General features: G+C 42.5%; 1 protein-coding gene across 1 annotated transcript in view; it reads right to left on the bottom strand.

Annotated features, from left to right (window-relative positions):
* Positions 1-16,223, bottom strand: part of LOC103791304 (uncharacterized) — a 204,268-nt gene that overhangs the window by 168,030 nt on the left and 20,015 nt on the right. The gene's annotated exons all lie outside the window — the stretch shown is intronic.

The raw sequence follows: 16,223 nt of genomic DNA, 5'->3' as shown, positions 1-16,223 counted from the left end.
ACTACACTGCAGCCTTAGTGACAGAGCAAGACCCTGTCTCAATATATACATATATACATATATATATATATATATATATATACACACACACATTCATACATATATATATACATCATATATATAATGTATGTATATATATATATATATATATATATATATATATATATATATGAGAGAGAGAGAGACGGAGAGAGAGAGACAGAAAGAGAGAAAGAGGGTATTTCAATATCTCTGCGACAACTTTAATGCCCTGGAAACACTAATTGTTTAAAAAATTATGAAAACATGTTCATCGAGGTGCACATTTCCCCTGTGCTTCGGGCTCCAGTGTGACCCCGCACAGCACGAAGTGGGGGCAGGGGAGTACGGCTCTCCACATCCAGGCATGGTGAGCGACTCTTCCTGGAATATAAAAAGGAGAGAAATGGAAGAAGGTAGGGGTGGCTCTGAAAGCAGAGGTTTTCCCAGACCATCTCAGATGACATCTCACTGTCAACAGCTGTGTCAGAGGACCACCCACACTGCAAAGGGTCTAAAATTGAAAACGGATTTTAAAAGTATGCCCAAAACAAAATCAGTCCTCCAATAGAGAGGAAGAAAGTGGAATGGGTAGTGTGCAGTTAGGTAGCAATTCCTGCCCACGAATGAGACGCTGAACCATGAAATGGATAGACTGTCGGCCAGTTGTAGTGCTGTGATGAAAATAAGGGGCTGAACTCACTGAGGGTCTTACTTTAGACTGGATGACAAAATGGTCGCTCCGAGGGAGTAGTATTTAAGGAGAAATAGAAAAGATGACCAGGCATCGTGGCTCACGCCTGTCATCCCAGCACTTTGGAAGGCCAAGGCAGGTGGAGTGCTTGAAACCAGGAGTTCAAGACCAGCCTAAGCAACAGCAAGACTACATCTCTATAAAAAATGTTTAAATAAAATAAAGAAAAATGGACAAAATGAGAAAGACTGATTTGGGCAGAGGAAAGAACAACTGCAAAGGCCCCGCAGAAGACACATCCCTGTCATGTTTGAGGAACAGCAAAGAGGTCAGAGTGGCTTCAGCACAGGGATGGATGGGACAGGAACAGGTAGGTGGCCCCACGTGTGGTTGGGAATATGCAGCAGAGGCCTCACTATGCAAAGCTCTTTTAACGGCACTTTCTGTGATTGCCTCATCACTCCTTCTTGGCTGAAAAGTCTAAGATTATGGTTTGGGTTTTTGTATTTTGGCCTCCATCCACAATATCCATCCTGCCCATCATGGAGTTGAGACGGCCAAGGCAGAAGCCCATGATTCCTCCAGTTCCTCCAGAAGCCTCAGCTTGGGACTGGTTTTTCTGCCAACCTGCTACCTGATGCACAGGGGATGAGGCCTCAGCCTGCGCTCACAGCATTCCCTAAAGCACTTCTCTTTAGAGTTGGCCCAGCTTCTTGGGACTGCGCTTCTGCTCAGTTTCCTTGACCAGTGCCTCTGGGCCTTGTAAAATCTGGGGTCCACCAAACCTTTCATGAATTTTTCTAAATTCTGGAATTTCTATAACCTTGCAAATATTATTCCACTGGAGGCCCAAACCTGCTCACTGTGTCTCCTTTTTCTTACCTGTTTCTTAAAGAGATTGGCCAGGGAGAACCACCTGGACTGTACTCTTCCAGTAAGCATGCTTGTTGGGATCTCAGCTGTCCGCTTAGGAAACACAATATTGAGGACCTAGGACCTGCCATCAAACTCTGGCCTTGTAGATGACAGATTCCCGTGTCCCCTGGGCACTGGCCCATCCTAAATCCTTCTTCCCAGTTCAGAAAAAAACCCACAGTGGCTATTCTGACTTCTGATGCAGGTACTACCACTTTGGGTTCAAACACAGGTTTGCAGAGCCCACTGCTGGCTGCATAACAGACACTGTGAAAAGGCAAACATCTATACACCCCTTTTTACATTTCTTGGGCATCACGTTTACTAATCTCCCTCAGAAGTCTTGCAGAGCACTTGGAACTTTCTCGCATGGAAAGATCTCTGCATACATAATTTTACATTCTGTAACCACTTGTTCAGAAACGTCTTCATTCTGGCTCTGAGACGAATGCATTCCATACACTGGACATCCCCCTTGTGAACCTCAGCTTTAAGCAGAACATCAGGAATATTCGTGGACCTGCTACACATCTGCGGGCAAAACCTTGTGGGAACCATGCTTTTCCACCTTCGGAGGAGACCTACTTTAAAGCAAAAGCTCTTTTGAGAATCATCAGGTTGTATTTGGCATGGGAGCAGGGGAAGGGAGATTAGGCCACGCGTTAGTGTCATCCCCCCTCACCAAGGCTCCTAAAAGCATCGGCTGGCTCCAGTGTTGCTGTCTTATTGTCCTCAACCGTCAAGATTGGACTTGACCATCTACCGACACTGGGACTTGGTCTCAGTCTCCCCATCTCCTTTGGCCTGAACTTCCTCACCAGTAAAGTGGGGTGAGCAAATTCTACTGCATGGATTCCTCAGCAGGAGTAAAAGAGATGAGACATTCCAAGTATCTGTACTATGCCTGGGGATAGTTGGCACTCCGAAAATTTGTGGGCTAACGATGAGGGCAAAGATGAGTGACACTGGCTGGGCTCCACAAGGGCAGGCAACTTTGCTCTATAGGCTGTTCTGCTGATCCTCAGATCCTGGCCTGCAGGCTACCACAGATGATGAATAAATGAAAGAGATGTCAGATCTGGAGTGGAAAGAAAGTCACTCTTTCTAGACAAAAGGGAAGGGTCTATAGAATCGTATAAACCCCGGTATGTTTGATGATGGAGTAGGGATAGAATGCTCAGTTCTAATAGCCACCTCTGTTTTCTCAATGCTTGAGCTAGAAAGGAGCCAGGTTAAGGAGGGCTCACCTAATCTGGCTTCCTGCTGTGTATGGCGTGGCATCGATAGGAAAACTATAAACATAATATCAAGTTAGAATTGTAAAAGGCAGCAAGATAATACAAAATAATGTGTACAAGAAACCTGTGAATGTTTATTCTACTGTCGTACTTGTTTACTGCATGTACTCATTGTGCCAAGAGGTAAAAAGGTAGTTTCAATGTATGATCTCACTTGACCTCTGATGGCAAGATCTGGGATTTCCACGTGGTATATGCTTCTGTTTGATGATACAAATAATTCCCTAGAAACTGATTTGTGTATAGCTGTCCCTCTGGAGGAAGTATGGGGAAAAAAATATATGTTGCAGCTCAATCACTTCATTTAGTTTCCAGATGCTAGTGTCATTCACAATGTCCGTGAAGAGAAGAGGGAAAACGGCCAGTCACAACCTGATGACACCTTGTCAACTGTTCCATTAGGACTTATTAATTGGGCAGAAGCTGGTGTGTCATCCATGAGTACCAGATATCTGAGTATGTTAGTCTATTAGTTGCACTCTCCTGCTTGGTTTCCATATGTACGCATACTGTAATGAAGGGAAAAAGGTGTTCTGTTTTATTATCTATTGTGAGCTCCATTTGAGGGGTTTCAGATGGCCACCTGGCATATCCTCCAGTTTCATGGGACGATTTCCTAGAAACTGAGCATCAGTGGGATATACCAGTGAGGTTGTCATAAAGCACTTACCTCACAGCTCAACCTCTTCCTTTGACAGATGATGGAAACCCGCTAACCCCAAAATGATAACGTCTTATAAACTGGTCCACCATGGCTTGGTGATATGGCAGCAGCTGGAATTTCATCCACGAGGACCAGGATCTGTGTATGTCTGCTTCTTAGTTGTTCCGTCCTACTTGGTTTCCATAAGCAGGCACATTTTCATGAAGGCTAGAAGGTTGGTTTGTTGTATATTTTTTCCTAGCCTCAATTTGAGGGGTATCCAATGGCTGCCTGGCATATGCTCTCCTGCATTCTTAGGTAATTTTACAGAAACTGACCATCAGAAGGATATGCCTGTGGGGTTGACATAATGCACTTAACTCACAGTTCAACCTCTTCATTTGGTTTCCACATTCTATCATGAATCACAATGTCCGTGAAGAGCAGATGAAGAATGGCCAAACACAGATGGAGAACTTCTCGTGAAATGTTCTATCAGGGCTTATGAGTACGGCAGGAGCTGGCATTCCAGCGATGATTACCAGGCATCTGTGTGTGTTTGTTTATTAGTTGCCGTGTCCTCCTTGGTTTCCATATGCATGTGGAGTATCATGAAGGGAATAAGGTGGTTTTGTTGAATTATCTTTCCTGGTCCCAATTTTGGGGGATTTAGATCATTATATGGTGTATTCTCCTGATTTATGGGATAATTTCCTAGAGACTGAGTATCAGTGGGACATACAAGTGGGGTTGACATAAAATGCACTTACCTCACAGCTCAACCTCTTCCTTTGGGTTCCAGATGCTATCATCAATCATCAATCACATCCTCTCTTGGTGAAGAGAGGATGCAAAATAGCCAATCCAACACTGATAATTTCTTGTCAACTATTCCACCAAGGCTTGGTCATATGCCAGCAGCTGGTATTCCATCCATGAGTACCAGGGTCCAGTGAATGTTTACGAGTTATACTGTCGTACTTGGTTTCCGTATGCATGCAGTGTCATGCAGGAAAGAAGGTGGTTTTGTTTTAGTTTATTTTCTGTCCTAAATTTGAGGGGCCCCAGACCGCCACTTGACATAGCCCCCTGCTTTATGGGATGATTTCCTAGAAGCTGAGCATCAGAGGGACATACCTGTGGCATTGACATAATGCACTTCACTCGCAGCTGAAACTTCTCATTCAATTTCCAGATGCTACTGTGTCTCACAATATCTGTATAGAGAGAAAGTAAAATGGCCAACCGCAACCTGATCATGTCTTGTTTACTGGTCCGACACAGCTTATTTGTATGGCAGCAGCTGGTATTCCGGCCATGAGTACCAGGGATCTTTGTATGTTTGCTTATAAGTTGTACTTTCTTACTTGGTTTTCATATGCATGCACAGTGCCATGAAGGGAGTAACGTGGTTTTGTTGTATGATCATTTCTGGCCTAAATCTGAGGGCTCTCAGATCAGCACCTGATAGATCCTCCTGATTTATGAAATAATTTCATAGAAACTGGGCATCAGAGGGATGTACTTGTGGTTTGGCATAATGCACTTATCTCAGCGCTCAACCTCTTCCTTTGGTTTCCAGATGCTACCATCTTTCACAATGTCCATGAACAGAAGATGGAAAATGTCCAACCGGCACCTGAGGATGTGTTGTTTACTTTTCCATCAGGGCTTAAGATGGCAGCCACTGGTATTTCATCGATGAGTACAAGGGATCCAAGTAATTTTGTTTGTTAGTATTACTGTCCTACTTGGTTTTCATATGCATGCATACTATCAAAACGGGTAGGAAGTGGTTGTGTTGTATTAATTTTCCTGGCCTCAATTACTACTTGCAATAGCATAAGCATTTCTACATATCTAAGGTTTCAAATCCTGTTTTATGAAACAAGTCATTTGTTATCCCTGAAGATTTAAATTGATATATTTACTACAAGCAAGTAGAAGGAGGGGAATGATGAAAATTAAAGTAGAAGAAAATCAACAACAACAAAAAAACAACAAAGAATGAAATCAAAAGTTGGTTCACTGAAAAGGTGAAGAAAAAAAAATAACAACCATTTAGCTTGACTGACCAAGAAAAAACAAAAAAACTATACAGATTCTGAAAATCAAGAATAGAAGGGGGTATATTAATACTGACCTTATAGAAATCAAAAGGAATACATTCTGAACAACATTCTGCCAAAAATTAACTTGGACAAAATGGAAAAGTTCCTTGAAGACAAATTACTGAAATAGGACTATAGCATGAAAAGGGATTTAATTAGTCGTTTAAAAACTCCCCACAAATACAAGCCAAGCCAAGGTGGCTTCGCTTGCAAATTCTACCAAACATTTAAGGAAGAAATAATACCAACACTTAGCGATGTCTTCTAGAAAATAACGCGGGAAGAAACACTACCGCATTCTGTGAGGCCAGTATTACTCCGTTATCAAAGCCGGACAAATATATCACAAGATATATTTGCCCGTCAGCTCCAAATTCACCCTTTTATCCCGCAGAGTGAGAAGGTTCTGCGTTCCTCTGCCTATGTGCGCGGTGCAGTTGATACAGAAGGCCGCCTTTAGAGGGCGCCAGAGTCAGCGAAGGGGAGCGCTCCTCTTCCTCGGTCTGTCTGGGCTGGCGCGCTTGGTCCTGCTGGGTTCGAGGCTTCTCCTCTGGACTCTGGTGCCCCCAACAGGTTCCCAGTGGCCGGCAGCTTCCCTTCCTTCCGTCTCCCTTGGTCACTACGGGATCTGTGCTTCTGGTGAGACGCGACCCATGCACATCACTCCCAGGTGCCCTAGGGGGCACATTTCCCACAGTTCTCAGAGGGCACTTTTCTAGAAAGCTCAACCGGGGGGAGGCGCCACAACAGTTTCACTGCCATTTTGTGATGTGACGCTTCCGCTTCTCTGGCAAGGTCAGGGCTTCAGGACTGTGAGTGGAGCAGTTTTTCCCTGAATGCTTTCATTTCACCCCGGAAAGGCTCCTTTGTCCTAGGAAAGCCTCTTTTCTGGGGTGCTCTCCGTCGGGTGTGTGGTACGGATCACTGGGCTATGTGTTCCCACTCTTAGGACACCGCCGTTGGAGCCTGTGTTGGCCGTGGGGGAACATTTCCCTTGGGCACCCAGTCTCAGCTATGTTGTGGGACTGGGGGGTTTTCTCGGGGGCTTTCTCTAGGTGATGCGAGGGACTTTTTCTGCTGTAACGACCTGAACCAGGACGTAGGGATCTTGCCTTGGTTGCCTGTGTCAGCCTCGGGTTTAGGAGTGTGTCTTCCCCGCTCAGTCGCAGCCCTGAGGGGAGACTCTGCCTTGTGGACTCTGCCCGTGCTCATGGGCCAGGGTGGGGGTGTCTGTGCCCCAGACGCACTATCACCTCTCTGTGGGGTCACTGTCGTGGGCTTTATCTCAGCCCGCGAGGGACTCTTCTTCGAGTGCTGATGTCCCCTGCGGGGAGCATTTGTCTTTGGATGTTGCTCATGCTCAGCTAAGATGTGTTGGCCTTTCTTGGGTTCTGCTTGTCCCGGATGGGGATGCTTACCAAATGCTTTCCCTTGGTGCTGGTTTTTTAAATTATCTGTGGGTGTTGTCTCCCGGTGCTGCGGGGGAGTGGGGTGCTTGTTCCTTGGATTCTCTAAGCCTACAGTGGGACACGGGGAGCTCTGTGTCGGCCATGAGGGAGGCCACCTGACCCTGGGAGCTCTGTCTCGCCCCGGATTGGGGTGCTTTTCCTAAATTGGTTGAAATCAGTTCTGAAGGAGCTCTTCCCCGGGATACTATCTGACCTGTCAGCCACAGCCTGGGGTGTCTGTGTGGGAGTCGGTGTACAGAAATATTCGAAGATTCCAGTTGTGCCACATTCACACACTCGCTGTACAGTTAATCTTTCATTCCAGTTGCTCTCATGGGTGTGTAGTGGTCTCTCCTTATGTCTGCACTTGAATTTCTCTGCTGATTGAGATTGAGCACATCTTTTAAAAAATTGTTTCAATTAATTAATTTATTTACTGTTTATTTATTGATTGATACTTGTTTTTGTTTTGAAATGGGGTCTCCCTCTGCCTCTCAGGCTGGATACAGCAGCACTTCCACCTCCCGGGCTCGAGCAATTCTTGTGCCTCCACCTCTGGAGTACCTGGGACTACAAGCATGCACCGCCAAGCCCGGCTAATTTTTGTATTTTTTTTACGCAGAGAGGGGTTTTGCAAAGTTGCCCTGGCTGGTGTCGAACTTCTGGCTTAAGCGATTCACCTGCCTCAGCCTCCCAAGATGCTGGGATTACAGGTATGAGCCACCAATCCCAGCTGTTTATTAATGGTTTGGGAGCACGTTTTTATGTATTTATTGTCATTTAACTGTGCCCTTTAGGAGGTTCCTTTTCAAGCCTCTACCCCCAAATTTTACTGAGATGTTTGTACTTTAAAAATGGATTTACATATATTCCGGATTTCAGTTATACACACATCCACACAGGCATATATGTACATAGATAAAATACACATGAAATTTTAATGTCTTCTATAAATGTGTTTTGCTTTTACACTGTCTCGATAAAGTGTTTCTGATGAACAGACTCTTAATTTTATTACTCAGTGTATTATTTATGGCTACTGCTTTTTATTATTTTAAGAAAAATCTTTGCCTTGCCCAATGCCATGACGATTATATTCTGTTTTCTTCTAGGTCTCAAATTCATCTCAAATAAATTCTCGTTGAATGGAGTAAAGCCACAGTCTCGGTGTGTTTTACATGTTTATTAGAGTCATATTTAAGTGTGACTGTCATGAAGTGTGTATACAGCTCCCCCTCAAGTTTTATTGGGATGTTTGTTTCTTAAAAATTGAAGTGTAGTTCTGGATATGTTGTGTATTCCACTTGTTTTTTGTCATACATACATACATACATACGTATATATATGTGTGTGTGCTTGTGTGAGTGTGGTTAATATATATTTTTACATATAACCTATACAATCTAATCTGTGATATGCAATCTACAAATATGCTTTGCTTTTTCACTGTCTTAGTAGTGTCTTTGGAGGAACAGAAATTTTCCATTTAATTATGTCAAATTAAACAATTCATACTTTATGGTTAGTGCTTTTGTATCCTCATTAGAAACATCTTTGCCTGTTCTATAGTTGTGAAGATAATATGTCAAGTGTTTTACTAGATTGTCTCTCCATCTTTAATAATGTTTTTTGGAGCGGATGAGATAAGAGTCAAGGTTTATATTTTCCCTGCATTTATAAAGTGCATTTATTAAAACACAGCCCTTTCCACAATGATTTACAGAATCTCTTTTTGTGGTAAATCTCGCTCTTTTGTGTTTCCAGACTCTGTGTCCTCTTCCTTTGGTGTATTTGTCTGTCATTGCTCCAATACTACACTGTTTTAATTACTCTACCCTTACAGTAAATCTCATATTTAGTAGCGTATATCTACCAAATTAGTTCTTCTTCTTATAGATTGTCTTGGCTTTTCCAAATCTTTAATTCCCATATACTTTTTTCTTTTTCATTTTTTTAGACAGAGTCTCACTCTGTCACACAGGCTGGACTGCAGTGGCACGATCCTGATTCACTGCAACCTCTGCCTCCTCAGTTCATGTGCTTCTCCTGCCTCAGCCTCCCGAGCAGCTGGGACTACAGGCATGAGCCAGCATGCCCAACTAATTTTTCTGTTTTTAGTAGAGATGGGGTTTCACTATGTTGGTCAGTATGGTCTCAGTCTCTTGATGTCGTGATCAGCCTGCCTCAGCCTCCCAAAGTGCTGGGATTACAGGCTTGAGCCACCGCGCAGGCAATTCCCACATACTTTTTAAAAAACTATCAGCTCGTCAGTTTTTGGAAAATATATTTTTCACGGTGGAATTTTAAGTAAGATTGGCATGATCATTCAGGGAGAATTAACAGTAACATCTCTTAATAATGTCTTCCATTCCATGTAAAGAATATTTCTTCCATTTACTGCAGCCTTGAATTTCTCTCAGTGATGTTTTATAATTATTGTGTAGTGCTCCAGCACATCTTCATTAGATTTATTCCTAAGTAGTTGATGTTTCTGGTGCTGTTTTTAATGACATTTGAAATTTCATATTCTAACTATTTGTTTCTATTAGTTATAAAGAAATACCAGTGGTTTTTATTATATCTAGTAACTTGACTAAGTTTGTTTATTAACCCTAATGATTTTATTCTTTTACATTGTCTATGTACAGAACAATGTTGTATGTGAATAATAACAGTTTCATTTCTTTCCAGTTTTTAAACCTATTATGTCTTCCTGATGCCACTGCACTTCTTAGATTCTCCAGTAAATTGCTGAATGGATAGTTGATATTTTTGTCGTGTTTCCAAACTCAGGGAGAAAATACTGATATGTCACTATTAAGTATGGTATTTACCATGATTTTTTGTGTGTGCATATGCTTCCCACCATTAGAAAGTTGCTTTCTTTTCTAAGTTACTGATGGTTTTTGTCATGAATAAATGTTAAACATTGACCCATCTATGAAAATAATCCTGTGGTGTTTCCCTGTTTTTTTTTTTAACTTTTTGTTAATGTGGTGCATTACATTTATTGATTTTCAAATGTGAAATCAATCTCGCCTTTCTGCAATATGTTTGACAATGGTTGATGTACGTTGTTTTTAAGTATTCTTGCATTTTGTTCTCTAAACTTTTGTTTAGAATTCGTGTGTTTAAATTCAGAGTGATCTTGGCTTGTAGTTTTGGCTTGATCTTATCATTTACTTTTTTTCTAAAGTCCTTGTCAGATGTTGTTACCAGGTTTGTATCAATCTCCTAAAATGAGGACAAAGAAAAGGAATCCCTTTTTCTAACAACGGTTGATACAAATTGATTTACAATCTTCAAAGAGTTAATAATAGTTTAATCTACATTTGGTTGATGGTCGCTGCCTTTTCTGCAATCATTCTCATTGATTTTGATTAAACTATCTTCCTTCTTTTTAACTTAGCATGCATTAAAAATAGGTTTCTTTTCATGAGAACAGAGTGTTTCTTGGGGCTTGGTAAATTTTGGCTCATGATTAAACGTCAAATTAATGGTTCACATTCTTGGTTGGATACACATATGCAGACTGTTTGCCATTTGGTGATTGTTAGATTTTTGTCATGAGTGGGATGCGTTCATTGATATATTTCAGGAAACTATGACCCATAAAGGAGAGAAGGTGGCTGTAGAACCTGAAAATGTGTTTGAACGTCCCAGGGAATCTGACAGTCCTTCATATCAGAGAAGGCAGAAGATGGCCCTGTCAGCACGGACAAAAGGAGCAGGAGACGGTGGTATTGGACGCTCTGCCATGTCTACGGAAAAGGGTAAGTCAGCCTGTCCTCGCCTCCTTTTCGTGCTGTATCCAGTGCAGCTGGCCTCCTGCCTCTTACCCTCCTGTCCTTGTCAAGGTCAACAGTTTTGGCTTGCATTGCCATAAATTTTACAACAGCATTTGACAGTTGTTCACTTGCTCCTTCATGGAAACCTTCTAGGATTTCCATTTTCCACAATGTGTACTTTTAAAATTTTCTTATCCTTACTAGTGAGCCCCTGTTTTCTTTTTTCTTTTCTTTTTTTTTGAGACAGAGTTTCAGTCTTGTCAGCAAGGCTGGAGTGCAGTATTTCAATCTTGGCTCACTGCAAATTCTGTCTCCCAGTTCAAGTAATTCTCCTGCCTCAGCCTCCCGAGTAGCTGAGATTACAGGCACCTGCCAGCATTCTCAGAAAATTTTTGTATTTTTGGTAGATATGCAGTCTCACCATGTTGGCCAAACTTGGTTGGAACTCCTCTCCTCAGATGATCCCAAAGTGCTGGGATTACAGGCATGAGTCACCACTTCTGGCCCCTATCTCGGCCTCCCAAAGTGCTGGGATTACAGGCATGAGCCACCACTTCCGGCCCCTATCATTCGTTTTTTCTACCTTTCTTTTTCTTCTCTTCTCTAAACACTGTTAATATTCCTCGAATCCCAGCATTTCTCTCTCCTTCTATTCCACTTTGCCATGATGAGTCACTGAGCTACTGTGCTATCTCCATGTCTCCCATTATTGCCCCCATCTAACGCACACCCTCCAACCCTGCAGCCAGGTCATCGTGTTGGCAGGTAAATGACATCATGCCACATCACTCCTGAAAATCCATCCCCAACTCTCCTAAGCACTCAGAACAGACCGTAAACCAGCTTTGGTCTGCGAGGCCTTCTTCACCCTCTACTAACACGGGTCCTATTCATCTCCTGGCTCTCTCTGCTTATCTCCTTCACTCCATAGTGCCCGGTCCATCCTCACTACAGCCCATACCCTTAGACTCATTGCAGCCTGGAAATCCCCCTCTGCCTCTGCACAGGTAGCCCCACTTCTTCCTCCAATCCCTGCCCAAGGGCACCTCCTGAGAAGGCCCTGCCCAACCAGCGGCAGCTCCTGGGGCTCCCTCTGCTGCTGTCTCCCACAGGCCTGTGGATGTCTTCCCCACCACCAGCCTAACGCTGCTTTCTTTCATTTCCTCATTACGTATGTACTGTCTGACTGCCCCTTGAGGGTGTGAACTCCACAAGGGCGGAGAACTTTGCTCTCTGGGCTATTTACTACTGATCCCTAGATCCTGGCATGCTGCCTGCCACAGACAATGAAGAAATGAAAGAGGTGACAGACCTGGAGTGGAAGGAAAGTCACTTTTCTGAGGCAGAAAGAAGAAAGAGGAAGATCATATGCTAAACGGGATTTAGGTGATGAGTGGGTATAGAACTTTCAGCATTAACAGCTGCCTATATTTTCTCAGAATATATTTGACATAGAGAGGAGACAGGTTGAGGTGTATCCAAGTTTTCCGGCTTCCAGCTGAGTAAAGCGTGGCAGTTTGTATGTGAACCTGAAAAATGATGATATCAAGTGAAACTTGCTGCTTTCAACTTATAAAGCATAACAAGCTGACACTAACAGATGAGTACCAGGGACCTGTGAATATTTGTTAGAGTTATACTGTCTTACTTGGTTTCCATATGTATTTATAGAGCCAGAAACTAAGAAATGGTTTTATTGTTTTATGTGTCCTGGCCTCAATTCATCAGGCCTGGGATTTCCCCCTGGTATACCTCCCATCTATGAAATAAATAATTCCCTAGAAACTGAGGAGCACATAGATATACCCAGAGGGGTGATAAAAGACACATTTCCCACAGCTCAACTTCTCAGTTCAGTTTCCAGATCTGTCGTTCGTGATGTCTATGTGGAGGGGAAAGAACATGATGAAACTCCAACTGATGGCTTTTTGTCAAAATTTGTTCCACCAGAGCTTAAGGTAGGAGTTGGTATTCCAGCCAGCCAACTGGATTCTCGGATTGATGACTTCACTGGCTTCAGCAAAGGTGGGCTGGTGGAGAAAGCTGGTAGAAATGCACTTGTAGAAAGAATCATTACCAGCAATTTCTCTGCAGATGACCTAAAATGCAGAGAAATACTCCCTTTTCTAAAAAGCCGAGAAGAAATTAGTGCTGATGTAAAATACCAGTTAGTGAAGGAAATTCAATGCTTTGGACAAAGTAAGTAGTATAAGAATGTCTGTTTTAAAAAAATTGAGGAAGTCTCCCTTACTTTAATTCAGAAGATATGCATGATGTCTGTTGAGGCTAATTCCTTGCCAGAGTTGAGTTTACCCATAATTTATGGTAATTCGTCTTTTGACTAAAGCACAGTACACCTTTTCTTTCTCTTTTCTCACCGGGTTATGGTTTCCAAGAATTTCATTCATAGGTAGGTGCAGGTTTTTTTTTTTTTTAATTTTTTAGATTTTGTATGTGCAGGTATCTTGATTTAAGCATTTAAAACATTTTAGCCCATGAAGCAGGATTAGTGAGGTATAGGTTAAGCAAGATTCACTTCTATTCTTCTTTGTATTTGATAATACTGAAGTTTTTTTTAACATCTTCAGAATATGAAAAAATCTTCAAATTGCTTGAAGGAGTGCAAGGACCTATAGAAATCAAAAAACAATTTTTTGAATCCAACATCAAGGAAGCAGCAAGGTAGGTAGAGACAGGAACTGTCCAATTTCTTTAAGCACTCGGGTCCAACACAGTACTGGCGGTGAGCATGGGGGAACGGCCTGTGCCTTGAATTTCTCAAACCTTGGCCCTCACTTATACTTACGTCTGTCTCCACAATTACTTAGGTTAATGTCGTCTGAATCTAACTCATTCTTTTAAGCCTATGGAGAATTCAATCTCACCATAGTCTGAGGTAGACATTGTCCCTCAACTGACACTCTTTGTATTTGCTAATTACCTCTTTTTAAGAAATGTGTGTACGTACATAGCAGATGCATATATTTCTGGGTTATATGAGACATTGTGATACAGACAACAATGTGTAATAAACACATCGAGGTAAATGGGGCATCTATCACCTCAAGCATTTATTTTTTTGTGTTACAGATAATCCAATTATACTCTTGTTATTTTTAATGTACAATTAAATTATTACTGGCTGTAGTCACCCTGTCATGCTATCAGATACTTTTGTACGTATTAATCATCTGTACTTCCCCCGACCCCACGAACCTTCTCAGCCTCTGGCAGTCCTCCGTTCTACTCTCTATCTCCATTAGTTCAGTTTAAAATTTTTGCTCCCACAAATAAGTGAGAACATGCGAAGTTTGTCTTTTTGTGCCTGGCTTATTCCACTTAACGTAATGACCTTCAGTTCCATCCATGTTGTTGCACAAGACTGAATCTCATTCTTTTCTATGGCCGAACAGCACTCCTTCGTGTATATGTACCGCGTTTTCCTTACCCATTCAGCTGTTGGTGGACACTTAGGTTGCTTCCAAAGCTTGGCTACTGTGGACGGTGCTGGAACCAACACGGGAGTGCAGATATCTCTGCGGTGTACTGACTTCCTTTCTCTTGGGGGTATCCCCAGCAGTGGGATTACTGGACCATATGATTGATCCATTTTCAGGTTTTCGAGGAACCTCCAAACTGTTCTTCATAGATGTCATAGTAAATTATATTCTCAACAAGAGTGTATGAAGCTTCCCTTTTCTTCACACCCTCGCCAGCATTTGTTATTGCCTGGCTAGACTACCCCTTACCATGCAGGTGCATTTCTGTCTCCATGCTGACTGTTACTTCATCCTTCTATCTCCCACAGTGCTTCCTACAGCATAGGTTCTTTGGCTCTCTTTTGGTTAATGACGCGTCTCTTTCTTTTCAGGTATGTGCGAGGAGACTTAATTCCGCACCTTGAGAAGAAACTGGAAGAAATGACATCTGGCTACTTGTCCAAGGAGGAACATCAGACCCTAAATGCATAATCTCTTTAATGATTGAGGAGAAAAGAGAATCAAATTGCTGTTTTTTACAATAGAGTAGGATGTGGCTGAAGCCTCCTAGCATGTGTTAGTGAATAAAATGGCCTCCCAGAGGCTAAGAAATTTCTGTCAGTAAACATTGGTCTTTTTCCCTAAGCATTTCATTTGAAAGGATAACTTATTTGTTGGTTTGTTGATTTTCCCACCTGTGCTGGCAGACATTATTGACCCATCAAGTAAATACTATTACAGCGGTGGTTTCTGCAGCAGCCCACATTGCTGTAACTGGTATTTATAACTGCCTTCTTTCACTACCCATTTCTCTTTCCCTTTGCCCTGGCGAAAGCATGTCAGCTGCTCATGGTGCTTGGCCTGGCAGAATGACTCAAACCTTCATTACTGAACAGTCTGAACCATTAGATGTCCTGCCTAGATGGGGTTGCTGTAATTTTTCATTAACTCTAATCATAAAACATGGCAGTACTAAGAAGCTCTCTAGACATATCGGACATACTGTTCCTTAGCCCCTGGTGTAGTAGGAACCCAATATTCATTTTTCTTTCCATCACCCAAGCCAGTAGCAGGCCCCCTACTTTGTCTCTTGGTTGAGAGGAATGAAGAGTTCAAAGCGGTCAGCTTGCAGCCACAACTTTCATTTGCTGTAATTTCCATTAACTCTAATCGCAAAACACAGGAGGACTAAGAAACTCTCTAGACATATAAGACATGCTCTTTCTTAGCCTCTGGTGTAGTAGGAACTCCATCTCCCTTTGATTGTCATTTTCCGTCACCCCAGCCAGTAGCAGACCCCCTTCTTTGTCTCTTGTTTGAGAATGAACTTTCCAAAGGGATCAGCTTGCAGACCCAACTTTCATTTCAATGGAATGATTTTTGGATCCGCTATTGAAAAAAAAATCTCTCAATTTGTAACTAAGATCTCTAGTCCAGCAGAGCCAAATGTTTGCAAAAAGCAAAATTTTACTACTAGATACCCAAAAGTAATAGTGAGAGGAGGCCCTCATCTTTCCTCTTTCATTCTTGAAGACATAGATGTGGCTATAGAAAAATAGCTCCATATACTTGATGCTGGGATACAGCATTGCCACCTCCTAGACTGTTAGCCAAGACCCTTAAGGCACTACCACAAAGCTGGAACTACAAGTCCGGCTTTAGAAGATCATTCCACGGTTCAATTGAGCCAGCCACTTCAGGATGGTGAAGTACATCACGGGACTAGTCTAATTGGCTACCATAGGCCTATTGCCATACTTCATTTCCTGTAAAGTGAGATTCCTGTTTACAACTAGTACAGTGTGGGATACCACGATGGTGGACACAGC

The sequence above is a fragment of the Callithrix jacchus genome, chromosome X (assembly GCF_049354715.1).
Source record: "Callithrix jacchus isolate 240 chromosome X, calJac240_pri, whole genome shotgun sequence".
NCBI classification, from domain to species: Eukaryota; Metazoa; Chordata; class Mammalia; order Primates; family Cebidae; genus Callithrix; species Callithrix jacchus.
The sequence above is the reverse complement of the archived record's forward strand: the minus strand, read 5'-3'. Positions and strand labels throughout refer to the sequence as shown.